Here is a 19129-nt window from a genome sequence, read left to right on the forward strand (position 1 = left end):
ATAAGGTGAACCCACCTCACAGTTAAATAGCCTGTTGACATTCACGGTCAGGAATCACACACAACCACTTGGGTGAAGTACTGAATAACCACTGGTGTCCATGGAAACGTTCCCCAGCAAGGAGTCAATCTCTTCAGGAGAGATGGGGAGGTGAGAAAATTGGTGTAAAAAAAAGTCACATCCATGCATAATGCCACTGTCATGTCACGAAGTCCAGGTGTATGCTCCCGCAGTGCTTTCTTTCATGGAACATTTCCAAACTAAAGCAATTAAGCAGCCAGGATATTCAACCGAACAGCTCCACATCACGATTAAAGAATGCGCTCAGCCATTCTCAGATCCTATTCACATTCAAAGTTCTATAGGCTTTCAGTGTCAAAGCTAATTACAGTTTTGGAGACTGTTAAGACCACACATGGATCTATCATACTGGTTGTGTCAAAGGCCGATTAACACTTCACATTTTTCCCGTCTAGCTCTTTCGTCTACATGCACACAACAGCTGTACTGTTACACCGACCACACCCAAAAGAGCTCATATATACCTTTATTAAATGATACTGCATAGTATTTTATGTCATAGCTTTCACCGTTTTTGTACTGAAGCGTTGTAAAGGCTTTTGTCATCATGTTGCTATAAAATGTTTGAACCTACAAAGGGGATGGTTTTATATGTATTTATTAATAAAGTGTGACGGGAAGTTCACAAGATTGAACTAGAAAAAGTATTTTTCAATGCACAGTAATGTTTACGACTGCTAACAGAGGAAAGGAAGCCCTGACACAAAGAAAACGTATTTTTGTCACCTCCCATTTCCTCCTTGGACAAATTAAATAATAATTCACAGCCTGATGCATTTCTTTAATGGCCTTTTTTAAATATTTACATGGTGGCAATGCCCCATTACCCAGCAGGGTCCAGCTAAACCGGCAGCCGTTCATTCGACTTTTTTTTTAGAAAAGAAAAGAGCAGAGACATTTAGTACGATCTTACATTGCCATTATCATCTTAAAAATACTCTAGCGAGGTTTTAATTTATAGCATGAAAGCAAAGACTTCAGTAATTAAACTTGTACAAGAAAATCACCTGGGTTGAGCAGTCCTTTGTTTAAATTCCACTAAGAATTCTTCAGGAATAATGATCTTTTCACAGCTCGGGAACCTGCCTTTCATTAGGGAATGTCTCTGGTGTACTCGGTGATGGGTTTTGGCTGGGGATACGCGGATGTTTATGGGTAGTCAGGCAATTTTGGTAATGAAAGTAATAACTTACAGCAGATTTTACTTGTACCTGCGACATCAGACTGATGGGGGATTTGTGGTTTGAACATTTATTTGGAACTGATGAGACAAAATCTGCAACAAAATGCCTAAAGTGAATACAGGCATCAGTTGGATTTGTGGTTCAACACTGTGGTCCGTCAGTGAATGGACCTGTAGACACGCTTACAAGGAGAAAGAAAACACAGAAAGAGCACAAATATTGTCAGTGCCTCTCAGCCGACTCTTTTTTCCCACCAAAGGAAAGGGTCATCACTAAAGAAGTACTCTTGCCACCATTAGTATTTCAATCTCGGTCGCGGAGACCGTAATCAGGAGTGAAGAGCAAAGACTAGTACCATTTGAATGGAAAGTACGTCATTCGCTATCTCAATCCCTACCAGAAGTGTTTTTTTTAAATCCTTAAAAGTGAAGCACAGTTTTGTCAGGTTCTTTCAAATGTGTGATTTTCTGATTTTAAAAATCCAATCAGCCGGTACAGCTTTCAAGAGATTTAATCAAAGACAAAACGTTTCTAAGTACATTAAGAAAATACAAAACCTTCAGCTGTAGGAAACAGCTCAGTTTGACACTGACATTTTGAAGCTCTGTGAAACCGGTAGAGGAACAAAGGCACAGACATGGCAAGTACCACATGCTCTGGATAAGATCTGCTTCTTCAACTACTAAAGCGGGCCTTTCAAAATGTTTGTGTAATTTCTTTGAGAACCCTCATCAATTATCCGACTCATTGCTCTTCAGAAATCGGCAGTGTCTTAAGGGTTAACGCTCCCAAAGAAATCCAAGTTAACAAATGCTTTCTGTATTCATAAATCTTTTACCATCACGGGCAGAGAAGAATTGAAACGAGAAAAATACATCTGCCATCTGGTGCCAGATGCTTTACATAGGCAAAATTACAAAATGAAATTTAGATGAACTTCATTAGAAAATCAAGACCTAATTCATGTGGCTATTCATCACATTCTCATTCATGGATGCACGGGCACTAAAGAAACTTAAAGAAGCTTTGGATACGAATAGAGCATAAAAGCTGAAATGGAGTGTGAAAGGATAGGCAAATAATGAGAAATCCAGTCATGGAGAACATTGTCACTTCTTTTATTGGGTGAACTACTTAATTATTTTGGTGCAAACAATACAAGGGTCTGAATTGGCAATGTTGTGTTTTCAGCTATTCTTCAGTTCCTTGTATTATCAGTATTCCATAGGACACTTCCCCTCATTTAAAGCGGGAAGTGGGAAATCCAATCACATCTTGCTGACTCAAACTGTATTCTGCTGCAAATTGCAGCGCAGTTATATCCAGCAACTGGAATTTTCAGTAGAATGCACGTCTACATTATTATTTTCAACTGGACTATCTTGACAATCAAAAATTGTATTTAAAATCTAAATTATGTTGAAGACCAGTTTAAGAACTCATGTAAATACCTGCCAACTCCTGCCCCCAGAGCAATGCACCATGTTGGGGTTGGGCTAACTCGACCTAACCTGAATATTGTGTTAGAGTGAAGAGACCCCATCTTCTGGAGGTGGGAGATTTACTCTGACTCACTTGCAACATTTACATGGTCACAGTTAAAGCTTCTATTCACAAGGCTTATGCTATCCATTTGTGTTTTTTTCCCCCCACAAATGGCCTTTTCTAAAGAAAAGGTGAACTGTTGCATCGTTTGCTTAAACTCCATTTCTGCAGATTCACAGAGGTACCGGATATGGGACATCATTCAGCCCATTTACTACAAGATTGAATCAGTGCCATCACGTAATGGCGCATGCACTTTTTTTGTATACAGGTTGGCATAACAGGGAGTAGCTAGAAGTAACTGGAACAAAGACAGATGTATTGCAAAATTGAATGCAGTGGTTTTTGGGGATCAGGAAAGACTTCAGAATGATTAAGAGAAGGTATATCAAATTCCCCACAGCTTAATGCTGCTATCAGCAACAGTGGCTCAATGTAGATGTGGTTGACTCTGTGCTTAATTTTAGGTGTAAAAGGGACAGAGTTCCAGGTAATGTCTGGGAGAGTCTGCCACATGGAAAAGCGGCGTGTGCACCTTCATTGCTGGCATCATAGGGGTAAGTCTTGCAAGGTTTTATTCCCAGTTGGTGGGTCGCTAGACATGAGATTGAAGAAAGGATCATCACACTGTAGGGGCGATTCTGCAACCCATTAGCAAGGCTCCATCCAAGAGCAGTGCAGAAAAATTACCTTTAGTTATTAATTTTTTGAATTAGTTATTAATTTTTTGTCTCCTGCCTTTTGTGTATCCCCACCCCCTCCTTTTGCTGCATCATTGTTGACCATGCTTTCAGCTGTCTAGGCTCCATGCTTTAGAATTCCCTCTCTAAACCCCTCCGCCACTACACCTTCCTCTCATCCTTTAAGACCCTCCTTAAAACCCACCTCTGATCAAGCCTCTGAACATCACCTCCTTTGGCTCAGCATCCATTTTTGTCTGATTATGCCTCTCTGAAGCACCCGGGGATGTTTTTCTGTTAAAGGCATTATATAAATGCAAGTTGTTGTAATTTAGCACCACATGACATCCGGTGACAAATCCTGCCAATTTCAACATCAACCTTGTCTAGTACGATTTACTACCCAAAAGAAAACTTGCATTTATAAAGTACCGTTCACATCCTCAGGACATTCCAAAGCACTTCACAGCCAATGAATTACTTTCAAATGAAGTCACTGTTGTAATGTAGAGAAACACAATAGACAGTTTGTGTACAGCAAGGTCCCACAAACTGCAATGAGATAAATGACCAGTTCTCATTTTGGTGGTGTTGGTTTACGGGTGAATGTTAGCCAGGACACTGGGAGAAGTCTTGTTCTTTTTCAAATAGTGCCACAAGATCTTTTACGTCCACCTGAACCTCGCATCCAAAAGACGGCAACTCCAACAATGCAGCACTCCCTCAGTACTGCATTGAAGTGTCAGCATAGAGCAGGGCTTGCACCATGACCTTCTGACTCAGAGGAGAGAGTGTTACCATTGAGCCAAGCTGACACAAAATACCACAATTTTGCACAAAGTCCCAGAGGTAATGGAATTACTGGCATCCGAGTAATAACAGATTAGTTAATAAATAATGTATCTGAGTGATAATAAATCTGAGTGATAATAAATAGCCATAGTGCAAGTATTTGATGCAATGAATATTTTATTTGAGCAAAGTTTACTTGAAAATGTGCTTTTCTTAAATATTACAATTAAGCGCTTCTCTTGTTCAGGCTGGACTAGGTAGTCATGTGAATACTCGTGTTACTGCCTGTTACAAGTTGCAAGTGAAAAGAAAATCTAGTTTCCAAACATGTATTTAACACGTGGAACATTAACTCTCTAGTTCCAAACACAAGTTCTACAGTTTTTTAAATAAACAACAACCAGACGGCAGCCATTAACAGAGCTGCATTCCTTAACTTGGCAGTTTTGGTGACAATATTGCTAATATTATTGCTCTACCAATCTGTTAAATGCACTTTTTTTCACATTCAAGGAGGCTAATGATAGTCTGCTCTGCCCAGCCTGGCATTTTGTATGTGGGCAGGCTAAGCAGAGGTTAGCTGAGGATTTCTGCCCACTTATATCTGGCCCTATTTCCCATGCATAACACAGTACAGTGGCAGGCACTCTGGGCTCTCTATTACATCTGCCAATCCAACTAACTAGGAGTTGGGGCAGAGGAGCAGGAGACAGGGTGGATAAAGGGACAGCTTTCCTAATTGTAAAAAACTAAAATAAAAATTAGTACTTTCAAGAGGAATACAGATACATAAGTGAGCATCACTTATTTTTAATGAAATAAATGATGTAGCTGCTTTAATTTTCTTGGAGAGATCGTTAATAGCACCTTGTTATCAGATGATGATGTCATGGTTCCAATTGCTTGTGGCTGAAAACTTCAAGCTTCAAGCTCTGAGAAAATGCTGTTAACCATGTCATCTGAACAATTGAAAAGGAGCTCACTGCACCCTGTGGCTGGCTCGCTGAAATGATGGACAGAATGACAAGCCCGTCACATCATGTGCTGCACTGTTCTTAATTCTTCCTTTTGGTGAATGGTGCGTGTGTGCGAGTTAAGACATCCAAACCTAGCAATTACACTTGGCCATATTAGTAAGTGAACATTTAATGCACTTGTACAACTTTTGCCTATCTGCTATTTTAAGGCAGGCATTAGCTCATTTATTTTAAATGGGATGGCTGCTCCGTTAGAAGAATATCATATGAACACATTAAGTGTCTGTCCGCTTCTATTGCCAACAGTAATTTCCAAGCTCCAGTAACAATTTGAATCATTAAGGTGCATGGTGGGTTAGGAGCAGGCGTAAAGTTCCCTTTCCAAGATCAGAAGAGCATGCCTTGCTGCACAGTATTACCCATCCCAGTCTCTGATTGAGATTGCTAAGCTTGGTGCTGAACTCGTGCAATTTAATGCTGTGCACTTGTGCCAAAGGGAACTGGGTTGATAATTATTTTATTTGGGTCTCTTACAGTCAGCATAGGAAAAAAAAGATTTTCATGCTGCAAGTCTTTGTTGGACTTAAGCCCAGGTCCCAGAAGTGAAACAACCAAGTTCAAATCCCTTAGTTTTTAAAATGCTGCACAAATTGCAGTTTCAACATAAGTATGTCATATCTCTCAAGAGTTTTTTTTTGAAGGACTTTGGTTCAATAATGCCTTAAGGGAGCTTCACAAGCATTAAGTAACAATGTTCTAATCGAAATGCTTTTTACACAACATCAATATATGCAAATCTTTGAACAAAAACAACAGTGCTGGTTAGAAATGTACAGAATGGGAAGTAGTTTGTTCAGGCTGGCCATAATGAACTATGTGCTGAGCTATCAGCATTCTGTAGCTTCCGTTATCCCCTCCCCAAGATCTGCTCTGTAGTCAATACTACTTGGTTGGTGTAGGCTGTATTACTATCCTTTAACCTGGCTGGACCCTATTGCTACGGGACTTTTCTCAGAGGCTTTGATTCTGCTAACAGTGTGAAAGGTTGAACTGATAGTCACTTGTACCTGGATTGCCTCTAGTGCTATTTTTGTTCCATGGAACCAACCTTGAATCTAGCCTAAATAAATTGTCAGTCACAAATCACTTCTGCCCCCACCACAGCAGTGCAACATGAATTTCTCAATCTTTTATCATGTTTCTGTGTACAACAGGCACTGCCCATTACTTTTATACTGTTACAATAATGTGAAAGAGCCAGTTGAGTTCTGGTCACTCATATTGCTGTGTTTCTACTCCCTCCTCTCTCATAATTAATCAGTGCTAATGGAGGCTCTGTCCAAAGCAACCTAACTACTGTAACCGCAAATATCCCTGAGCTAGACGTATGGACCACCTGTCTCAGGTAAGGTACAGAGATTCACTGCACATTTTTTCTTAGTTGCTTATGATTAGGGCAAGGGATTTGACATGGTGCAACATCCTACGAATTTCCAAACTTGGCGCATAGAATCATCGAAAGGTACGGCACAGGAGGCGGCCATTCGGCCCATCGGGTCCGTGCCTGCAGGTGTTGCTTGAGTACTGCAATTCTGCACAAAAAAGTCTGAATGAAAACAAATCACTTGTGATGGTAGCTGGTAATTCTGTACATGATTGCACGAGAAAAAAAAACCCATCAATAATTTGAGTTGACATGCAAATGCACTCTCTCAAATCAAGATTTGACTTGTCCCAATTCCTGAAGTACGCTGCTAGCTGTCTACTCATCTGTTTTCAGACAAAGCACTGATATTTTAGTTGCTTGAATCCTTTTAATTATTTCATTTAATTCTAACCTCCTCCTCTTCCCCCACCCCATTTTTTGCTCTCTTCTGAAGGCACTGAATCTTGGTGGGCTACGGCAGCTACAGTAACTCGCACAATTCTTCATGCAAGTGTCTGGACAGTGAACTAAAACTATTTCACCACAGAGGGAATCACAGCCAAACCCGGTCCTGACGTTCATCCATGCACATTTTCCAGCAAAGGGGGTGAAGGGGTGACAGGATAGGAATCAGAAGGAGGAACCTTGGCAGCTTTTTTTCCCCCCTTCCTTGCCTTGGGATACTGAAGCCAACATTCTATTGAGGTCAGCTCAATTCAGTACAGATTGGGAATAGACCATGGGACTTTCCTGGCTTGATGCTACACTGTATGCTGCCTTTATCCATATAGCCATTGGATACAAGCTCATGAATTCCTTTATGAAGCTGTTTTGCCTACACAAGAACACACTGCTCCAATTTCTGTAAAGCAGGCAAGCGTATTCTACAATTGGTATAATATGTCACTTGTTACCAAGAATTCAATGAACCATTAGCAGACACACCTCTAACATCAGCAACAACTCATGGTGATCTCAATGTTATCAATTGTGCTCTACAATCCTACATGATTCTCCTAATTTAATTGCCGCAAGTTTTGCTGAATCATTTGAAACAGAATATACATGAAGTATGAATCTGTTCGTATTAAAAGTCCGCAGTAATTCTTACCAGTGGAAACAGGCCTGATGTCGTTGGCTCAGTGATTCAGAAGACTCAGGTTCACACAAGCTCAAACAGTAACCCTCCAATCTGGAACAAAAAAACAAATGCTCATGATTTAACAAATCTTCCTACTGGTTATGTTAAAATGTCTTTAATAGTACAGTGTTTGTATAAGTCTCTTTAGAGAAGTCAAACACAGGTCTGATTGTATTCTTGCCAAATGTATTCAGAATACGCCACATTGCTTTTTCTATGAGTATGATTAAAAACAATGAAATTCACGCAAGGTAAACATTTAAAATAGTTTCTCAGTACTACCCACACATTAATGCAGTTTAATAATTAGGCAACTCTTGTGTTGTGTCGGATTGGAATTCGTCACGTGAGTGTAAGGTTTGGCCTGTACGCCTGCAGACAGTTCACAGGAAAGTTTCTCACACTATTACTCCCCAATTAAACACAACTATAAAACGTACAAAAACAAACTAGGTAGTTGTTGCTTTCGAATGTAGTATGATCCTGTTATTTTTGCTAAAGTTGCTATTTAACATGGGAAAATATTAACAGAACTTGCAATTTAAAGATGTTTTTACTGGAAAGCCAAAATGCATTTAAGAGACATTAACATTTCCCAAAGCCCCTGCTGAGATTGATTTTGAGAGAAGTGATTGGTTTTCCTCCAACTTTATTTCAATGCATCAGCACCAAGACAGTGGCAAAGATTCATTCTCACAGAATTGATACTTTGAACAGGAAACAACAGATTTCCCCCAAAGTTGCAACATAAGGGTAGAAGACGATCGGAGTGGGCATGCACCCACTTTCAAAGTCCTTTTGTCTGTCGGACTGCAAGTGTTTACATGATGCAAGACATTTCTGAAGACCTCGACTAGACAACTGTGTCTTCGATAAGTGCAAAACTTTGCTGGCAGAGGCCTCCTGGCACCAAAATATTAGCATTAATGAGAACATGCGCTCATCTGGGAAGCAGTGTAGCTCAAAACAAACTCTATGGCAGGGGCACGGTAAGGTTGATCCTAAACCATTGCTGCATTCTTCAAATAAATACCATATACAGTTGTAGAAGGAACAGAGGCCATTTTTCAAAAATGTGACACGGCATAGCCAACTAGAAAGTGGCAAATTTAACAAGGGAGGCAAAAACAGACAAAAGGAAGAGATCGTCACAGGGAAACTATCAACCACAGCATCAGAGTCAGACGGTAGAGGCATTAGATACACCTCTAACAAATAGCAAAGAGAACAACCTGTTAGGAATGTGAATTGTGTAATAATATAGACAAAAGGCCTGTACCTACATGCCAAAGATGAATTCAACACGCAGCCAAAAGCTTGAAATTTCATTAAAGGTTGAATGTTACGTATGCTCCCGGCCAACATACCGAGATTACAAAGGACGCTTTGCTGCAGAAGATACACACATTACAGTCGGGTGAGTTCAACCCTTTACATGGCTCCCTTCCTTCATCGCCCAACCTATGGCTATGATTTTACACCATTTATACTGTTTCTAGCTGCACTACTCCATAGGCACCTGCATTCCATAACCTTTACCCACTCTCAATCTCCATTCTGACGTCTTATGGCCTAGAGTTGTACAGAAAAACATTGGTGTTTTAGGGTCAGCAAGACATACAAGGAGCCATGCTACCAAAACAATGATTGAGTCTTTCCTCAGTAGGAGAGACAGGACCCCTAAGTGTTGACATCCTAGTCCTTTGGTTCAGGTCATACATTTTTATTGAGTGTACAGATCATTACGGTGAGGCAGGATTCAGTGAGATCAACAGCAGGTGCTCCTGTAAAATGTACCTCAAAAGTTTGTTACTATGGTCCTAGAAAAACAGTTTTAAAAGTGGTAAGAATTAAAGGACTGTATTTTTTAAAAAATCTGTTGATTCATTTTGCTTATATATTATCTTGCTGCTTAATAAGTATGACCTGTAGTTTCTAGCCTGACAGATAGGGTCTGACAGCATGGCATCTTCTATCTGTTTGGAGAGATATGGAGCACATGGGCATTGGCCATATTATTCCAAATAGAAGGTATTTTAAATTATGAATAAAAAGTATTGGAAGGAGCCCAAAGCCTAACAGATACAATACTGTGTGAATGAACATTAATTCAAATGTGGGGTTGCACATCACTACCAGATGTAGAGATGTCTGAGGCAACCATGTCGGCGTCTACTGATCCTCTCAATTACACATACTGTGGTGTACTATGTTCAATTGTACCTGACCTATGTAAAGGTCCATTGAGCAACTGATGTAATTCACAGTTCGGTTGATGAAGGCAGGAGACAACCACATAGGATTGGAAATGAACTGAAGTTACATTTGTGATGTGAGCAGAATCTCTCAGTTCTCTACAAAGGCGTTGTAACTAAGAAAAACTAGTCACATTCGTGTAACCTATAACATCCTAATGGTCTCTCAAATACAACTCTCACAATCAATGTCACAGCTTGTAGGATAGACTAATGGTTAAGCTAATGGCTTGGTCAGCAGACTCTGCATAGACTTATGAAATCCTCATTAAATAATATATTTTGTTCCTAACAGGAAAGATACCAGCTGAGAATTTTCGTTGTTAACAAACGCGCAGCTCATTTGAAAATCTTGTGAACGAAATTGAAAGCTATTACTGCATGTTTCTCACATTTGCCCATTCTACATAAATCTTTTCAACGGTACTCTTAATGCTCTTGTCTATTCAGGGTAACAGTTTCAAAGCACACCACCAATTGGCCTAATCAGATAATCCTGGCAAATTGTTGGTGCATAAATAAATGGAGATTGCCATTTGTTCTATGCAACTCTCATCAACAATGAAATGAATCTTCTTGCTAATGAGAGAAACAAACCTGGGGCATTTCGAACCAAAAGCCTCAGATCAGACTTGACTTGACAACTCGATGCTCGGCCCCCTTACCCTGCCATTCCCTAACCACAAGGCCAGGAGTTTAAGCCTTTTGACTTTGTGAACTGCATCGGCACCCACCATGGAGCCTCAAGGACCACATATGAAGTTTAAAATCCACATTCACATTAATTTACATATAGAGCAAATTTCTGACACTAACAGACCTCAGTGCTCTGCTTTATTTGTCCAATGAGACAGCGGTGCTTTCAAAATCTCCAGAACCATAAATTTAAGCAGGCAAATCTGCGAATAAGAATTATAAGCACAACTAGAACTGAGTTGCCTGGGCTTCAAAAGGTCAGACTGTCATGGCTTGGGGCCCACAGGGTATTATTCCCCCACTCTCAGTATTCCGATAATCTCTAAGCAGTGTTTATATATTTATACTGTCAGACAAGCAATTGCCATATACATTTCCCAGTAAGTTTATTTTTTTAATAGTTTGATAAACACTTAATGACAGATCAAAACTGTATTAATTAATACTTCCACAAACTTTACCAGTAGCAACAAAGAAACTATTTCTGAAAGTCTATACTGGTCAAGAGATGCAACACACTGAATCTCTTCAGTCACAACTGAGGCATTTTGTTTTAATGCAGGAATGTTTTAATAAGTACCTTGCAGTCACAAAATCATACCTGCAGCACAGATGGAAATCATAAACACTCTGAAAATGGCCCCTTGGTCTGTTTTAGAGATCACAGAATAAATTTGGAATAAAACTCAAGAATGTTTTTCTTTATTAGCCAGTGTTCTCTCCTCTGCTGAAGGCATGGACTACAGATGGGATATGGTTCCATGGGCACCAGCAGTCCCACACTATCCTACATAAGTGACCACTCGGTGTGACAGACTGCACAGTATTAGCAGGCTGTTCAATTATGGAGTGTCAAAAGGGGGGGGGGAAATCAACCAATTATACTACCTCAAACTGCTCCTCTAGCTGAGATCATCTAACCCAGCAGAGACTAAATTACTACTTCCTTTAAATATTTAGTGGGGAAGACGTGATTAACATGACGTAAGAACATAAGAAATAGGAACAGGAGTAGGCCACATGGCCCCTCGAGCCTGCTCCGCCATACAATAAGATCATGGATAATCTTCGACCTCGACTCAACTTTCCTGCCCAATCCCCATATCCCTTGATTCCCCTAGAGTCCAGAAATCCATTTATCTCAGCCTTAAATATATTCAATGACTCAGCATCCACAGCCCTCTGGGGTAGAGAATTCCAAAGATTCGCAACCCGCTGAGTGAAGAAATTCCTCCTCATCTCAGTCTTAGATGGCTCACTCCTTATCCTGCGACTTTGCCCCTGAATTCTAGACTCTCCAGCCATGGGAAACAACCTCCCTGCATCGACCCTGTCAAGCCCCCTCAGAATCTTATAAGTTTCAATTAGATCACCTCTCATTCTTCTAAACTCCAGAGTATAGACCCATTCTACTCAACCTCGCCTCAAAGGACAACCCTCTCATCCCAGAAATTAATCCAGTGAACCTTCGCCGCATCACCTCTAAAGGCAAGTATATCCTTTCTTAAATAAGGAGACCAAAACTGTACACAGTACTCCAGGGTGAGGTCTCACCAAAGCCCTGTACAGTTGTAGTAAGACTTCCTTACTTTTGTACTCCAACCCCCTTGCTATGAAGGCCAACATTCTATTTGCTTTCCTAATTGCTTGCTGTACCTGCATGCTAACTTTTTGTATTTCTTGTACGAGGACACCCAAATCTCTCTGAACACTACCATTTAATAGTTTCTCACCATTTAAAAAATATTCCATTTTTCTATTCTTCCTACCAAAGTGAAAAACCTCACATTTCCCCACATTATACTCCATCTGCCACCTTCTTGCCCACTTACTTAACCTGTCTATATCCCTTTGCAGAATCTGTGTCCTCCTCACAGCTTACTTTCCCACCTAGCTTTGGTTTCAGCAAATTTGGATACATTACACTCGGTCCCTTCATTTAAGTCATTAATATAGGTTGTAAATAGCTGAGGCCCAAGCACTGATCCTTGCGGCACCTCACTAGTTACAGCCTGCCAGACTGAAAATGACCCGTTTATCCTTACTCTCTGTTTTCTGTCCATTAACCAATCCTCTATCCATGCTAGTATGTTACCCCCAACTCCATGAGCCCTTACTTTTTATGTGGCACCTTATCAAATGCCTTTTGAAAATCCAAATATACGATATCCACTGGCTCCCCTTTATCTACCCTGCTAGTTACATCCTCAAAAAACTCAGATTTGTCAAACACGATTTCCCTTTCATAAAACCATGCTGACTCTGCCTAATCATATGATTTAAGTGCCATTACCACTTCCTTAATAATGGATTCCAGCATTTTCCCAACGACTGATGTCAGGCTAACTGGCCTGTAGTTCCCTGTTTTCTCTCTTCCTACTTTCTTGAATAGCGGGGTCACATTTGCTCCATTCCAATCCGCTGGGACCGTTCTAGAATCTAGGGAATTTTGGAAGATCATAACCAATGCATCCACTATCTCTGCAACCACCTCTTTTAGAACCCTCAGATGTAGGCCATCAGCTTTTAGCCCCATTAGTTTCTCAAGTACTTTTTCCTCTACTGATATTAATTACTTTAAGTTCCTCACTCTCATTAGACCCTTGGTTCCCCACTATTTCTGGTATTTTTTTGTGCCTTCTACTTTGAAGACAGATACAAAATATTTGTTTAACGCATCTGCCATTTGCTGATCCCCCATTATAATTTCTCCTGTCTCAGCTCGAAGGGACCAATGTTTACTTTTGCTACACTCTTTTTACATACTTGTCGAAGTTCCTACAATCCATTTTTATATTTCTTGCTAGTTTACTTTCATATTCTATTTTCTCTCATCAATTTTTTGGTCGTCCTTTGCTGGTTTCTAAAACTCTCCCAATCCTCAGGCTTACTATTCTTCTTGGCAACATTATAGGCCTCTTCTTTTATTTTACTAGTCTTAATTTCTTTAGTTAGCCATGGGTGGATCACTTTTCCTGTGGAGTTTTTATTTCTTAATGGAATGTAAATTTGTTGAGGATACTGAAATATTTCTTTAAATGTTTGCCATTGTTTTTCAACCGTCATACCCTTTAATTTGGTTTCCCAATCTACTTTAGTTAACTCGCACCTCATACCTATGTAATTGGTTTTATTTAAGTTTAAGACTCAAGTGTCTGACTTAAGTACATCACTTTCAAACTCAACGTGAAATTCTATCATATTATGATCACTCTTCCCCAGAGAGTCTCTGTGAGATTACTAATTAACCCTGTCTCATTACATAAAACAAGATCTAAAATAGCCTGTACCATGGTTGGTTCCATGATGTATTGCTCTAGGAAACTGTCTCGAATGCATTCCACGAACCCGTCCCCCAAACTACCTTTGCCCAGTCTATATGAAGATTAAAGTCCCCCACGATTACTGCATTAGTTTTGTTACAAGCTCCTATTTTTTCATGATTAATACTCTGTCCAACGGTATTGCTACTATTAGGGGGCCTATAAACTACTCCCACCAGTGTTTTCTGCCCCTTGTTATTTCTTATTTCCACCCATACTGATTCTACTTCCCGATCTTGCGAGCCAAGATCCTTTCTCACCACTGTCCTTATGTCATCCTTTATTATTAGGACTACACCCCCTCCCTTTCCATTCTGCCTGTCTTTTCTAAACGTCATGTACTCTGGAATATTTAGTTCCCAACCTTGGTAACTGTAGGCTTTTTCTGGATGGGGGGGTCGGTCAAACGGTGTTCCTCGCCTGTATCTTCTATTTTGTAATCAATGCTGGAAGCTGGGCAGTTTCTGGTCCGTGTGCCTCGGTACCACACCACAGAGTGTTTTCACCCACTATGCCATCAGGCAGCTCTGAACTCAGTTTTTTTTGGGGGGAAAAAAAAAATGGATGCTGCCTCCTATTCCCTCATGTGAACTGCAATCATATCCTGACCAGTTTTAGGTTTAGTAACTCAGAAATAAAGCGATCAATTTGTATTCAATTCAGCAATGTTCTACATTAAGGCCTGAAAAAGGAAATGGACTTAAATAAAATACTAACAATGCAATTTAAGTGAATTCTGGAGATAACAGCAAAATTGTAGGGTGATGCAATTTCAAATTTTACAAGCAAACCATTTCTTAACTGCAAAAAGAATTGCTGCTATCTTTAATCTGCTGAGGGCTCTGACACTATGTCAAGGCTCTACCGCTCTGTTTAACATGCCCAAGTCAGAAAGAGTACTTTTAATGTTAGTAGACGGAGGCCAAATGACTGCAAATCAATTTTGTGCTGTGTAAAGTAAACATACCCCAGTTTGTATCATGATAAAATTAAGCAGTATCTTTATCAATTCCTCCATCATATTGAAATACAATATCTGCGTTTCCAATAAATTAAATTCTCACCTTACTATGGCAGTTTCCTTGCATCCGAGCAAAATAAAATTATTACAATTCTTTTTCATGTATTCAGGGAACAATAAAACCATTTTATGTACTCTGCATTTAATTTTACTCTAGGTTAATATTACAACGGAACATAAATTTAGACGGTGCGTAATATAAATATTAATTTGCTGTTCACTGGAAATGATTTCAGACATAGATTAATGCCCCTTCTCCAGTTGTGCTTCCAATTTTAGATTGCATGTACATCTCTCTCAGACTCACAAAGAACAGTTCACGGAGCTATTTTAATAATGATTACCACAGATTTTCTGCAAACCCCCTGTAGGTTGGTTATCTGAAATTAAAGTCTGGCAATCATGGAGTATTGTTCTAACTATGTCAGAAATGGAGTACAGAAGCTGAGGAGAGATTTAATATTTTTCAAAATAACACAACTGTGCAGAAACTGAATCGCACCAGGTAGCCCAGCAGGCTTCACATTCGCAATTTCCCATATGCCAAGTTCCCAATTTCGGTTGACAGTTAAAACAGAGGCAGTGAGTACAGGTTAGTCTCTTCCCCATAAGGAAGGAAAATTGGCAGGTAAGCAGCACTCACATCAGTAGTGACACTCAAAATGTTTAAGCTTAAACTTACCACAAGGAGTAGTTGAGGAGACTAGCATAGATGCATTTAACGGGAAGCTAGGGTTAGATGAAGTAGGGAGGGTTAAGGCTCGTGTGGAGCATTAACACTGGCATGGACCTGTTGGGCCGAATGGCCTGTTTCTGTGCTGTACATTCTACGTAATTGTGAGTAAACCTGCCTGTTCTTTGACTGGGGAACGTTACGTGGGTAGGAGAACAATAAATTCCAGAATCTGATGACACATTGTCAGAAATCCAAAGACCTCAGGGGCCACAGTTTGAAAACCTAAACATTAAGAATCAGGGAAAAAATAAATATAAATGATGAGGATATAATTTTTTTTTTTAAATGCACAGCAGGATATTAATGGCTTTGGACCAATCTAGTTGCTATCCCTTTAGTGTGGATCCTGCTGTAAAGATAGTTTTTAAAATGTATAGTGATATGATAATTCCTTGGAAACTTCACTGCTTTATGTGCTCCTGTTAATCTCTGTTCTAGGCTCTTGGTTTCTCTAACCATCTTCTTGCCTCTCCATTACCAGAGTTCCTTGGCATTTCTCAGCAGCTAAGGACCTAATATTGGCAGCTGTTGCACATTCAACCAATCCCATTACTCAGTGCCCAGCACCTACACATAGTAACAATAGACCTCTTCCAACCACATGCACAGAGCTCCACACCACAGCCGCACATTTTTAGGACAGTGTGAGCAGGAATGTCTGCTTTTCTCCTAACATTAAAGTTGTAAAAGTTCTCGAGATCCGACAGGCCCTTGGCTCACTTTTAAATTGCAGCTTCACAGTGGGATGGAGTTTTACTGCAGTCAATATGAAGCTTAAGTGATGCAAGATGCTCCTGACACCTTGAGGGATATTGCTACTTTTCATGTCACATTGCTAGGACTGTGGCAGTACAACAGCACCTTCAGTCACCCTCAGTTGTTACACCAGATCCTTGACAGTAGGTTTATAGCATGCTTTACTGCATCGATGAGACTTCAGTACAAACCTAAATGACTAAAAAGAATGTAGAAAATACTTCTATCAACTTGCTAACAATGCAGGAGACATTTTTATTTGCTCATAGCTCTTTTACTAGATTGAATTCATCACTAGCATAAACTACTGATTATTTACCAAATTGAGATGTCCAGAACCTCCCCCCACCAGTGTGAATTAGGTGGTGATATCGCATAAAATTGCAGTCTGCGCCTTTAGGGATTACATCATTCTAATCAATCTGAACTGCACACAGCTGAGCTTCACAGTGCATCAGGCTCAATTAGAAGATGACCCAGCTCTGCCCCATAAGCATGAATCACAGCTGACTTCATCAACTGCATCTGTTGTTTCTTTTCTAACCAGTTATCGAGAGACCCCCCCACCCCCCCTTCCACCACCACAAACAGAAAGTCTCTCAATTCAAAGACAGAACCAGGCATGTTCTGATGTGAATAGCAGCATCCTCTTTTTGGCATTTTTTCAGTCAGTGAAAGTAAGTCTACTGAAAATGCATTCGCTGTTTGGAATAAAATAACTAATCTTATACAAATTAGTTAAAACAGATATCAATAAAAGTAGGAAATGTTCTTTGCCAAATTATTTTCATGCACTGAATCCATCCAGTTCAGACTGAGGATGTCTTAACCCTTTGCCATTTTTATAGTACCAGTATCATACACGGTAGTGAACATCCTAGTGAATAGCACAGCATCATTTCTGAGTAAAAGTGTTGCACCCTTCACCCCTGTCGTCATGGTATCACACATTCAATTTACTGTGGTGTTGTTTCTCCCTCCCAGCCCAGTGAGGGACCAGATGACATGAGTTAGAGGACTATTCTTTCATCTGTGGAATCCGGTCCAGCCTGATGGGATCTTTATGATAGGAGTTTGGACAGAGTCAATTCCCAGTACCTGGCAGCTGTGCGTCCATAATTTGGTATTAAAAGGACCAAAGGATATCTGCTAAGGGAGGTGGAAAAAAAAAATCACATTGGTACAGTAGATAGTGTTCTTCTGAGATTAAAGCTCAATGTTGGAAAAGTACAGGAGCTACACTTAGTTGCTTCATGCTGTATCCAACCTGGGTGGGTTTTTTTTATTTGTTCACGGGATGCAGGCGTCGCTGGCGAGGCCAGCATTTATTGCCCATCCCTAATTGCCCTCGAGAAGGTGGTGGTGAGCCGCCTTCTTGAACCGCTGCAGTCCGTGTGGTGACGGTTCTCCCACAGTGCTGTTAGGAAGGGAGTTCCAGGATTTTGACCCAGCGACAATGAAGTAATGGCAATATATTTCCAAGTCGGGATGGTGTGTGACTTGGAGGGGAACGTGCAGGTGGTGTTGTTCCCATGTGCCTGCTGCTCTTGTCCTTCTAGGTGGTAGAGGTCGCGGGTTTGGGAGGTGCTGTCGAAGAAGCCTTGGCGAGTTGCTGCAGTGCATCCTGTGGATGGTACACACTGCAGCCACAGTGCGCCGGTGGTGCAGGGAGTGAATGTTTAGGGTGGTGGATGGGGTGCCAATCAAGCAGGCTGCTTTATCTTGGATGGGGTCGAGCTTCTTGAGTGTTGTTGGAGCTGCACTCATCCAGGCAAGTGGAGAGTATTCCATCACACTCCTGACTTGTGCCTTGAAATGGTGGAAAGGCTTTGGGGAGTCAGGAGGTGAGTCACTTGCCGCAGAATACCCAGCCTCTGACCTGCTCTCATAGCCACAATATTTATATGGCTGGTCCAGTTAAGTTTCTGGTCAATGGTGACCCCCAGGATGTTGATGGTGGGGGATTCGGCGATGGTAATGCCGTTGAATGTCAAGGGGAGGTGGTTAGACTCTCTTGTTGGAGATGGTCATTGCCTGGCACTTATCTGGCACGAATGTTACTTGCCACCTACGTGCCCAAGCCTGGATGTTGTCCAGGTCTTGCTGCATGCGGGCTCGGACTGCTTCATTATTTGAGGGGTTGCGAATGGAACTGAACACTGTGCAGTCATCAGCGAACATCCCCATTTCTGACCTTATGATGGAGGGAAGGTCATTGATGAAGCAGCTGAAGATGGTTGGGCCTAGGACACTGCCCTGAGGAACTCCTGCAGCAATGTCCTGGGGCTGAGATGATTGGCCTCCAACAACCATTACCATCTTCCTTTGTGCTAGGTATGACTCCAGCCACTGGATGGATGCTGATAATGGGTGTGTAGTACGGAAGTGAGCACTAACATCACTTGATGAGTCCAAATTTCAGCAAAAGTAAGACCTCTTCATGTTACTTGATACAAAACCCAGTAGCCATAATGAAATATATGATTTATGTGACAAAAATTGGAGGGAGTGAAACG

At 40.8% G+C, this 19129-nt stretch overlaps 1 protein-coding gene across 2 annotated transcripts in view; it reads right to left on the reverse strand.

Moving 5' to 3' along the window:
* Nucleotides 1-19129, reverse strand: part of sema6d (semaphorin 6D) — a 189355-nt gene that overhangs the window by 133363 nt on the left and 36863 nt on the right. For both annotated transcript variants that reach the window (XM_067971432.1, XM_067971433.1), the window contains exon 2: nucleotides 7797-7877. The gene's annotated coding sequence lies outside the window, so the exon portion shown is untranslated. The remainder of the gene's footprint in view (nucleotides 1-7796; nucleotides 7878-19129) is intronic.

The sequence above is a fragment of the Heptranchias perlo genome, chromosome 34 (genome assembly GCF_035084215.1).
Source record: "Heptranchias perlo isolate sHepPer1 chromosome 34, sHepPer1.hap1, whole genome shotgun sequence".
In the NCBI taxonomy this organism is placed as follows: domain Eukaryota; kingdom Metazoa; phylum Chordata; class Chondrichthyes; order Hexanchiformes; family Hexanchidae; genus Heptranchias; species Heptranchias perlo.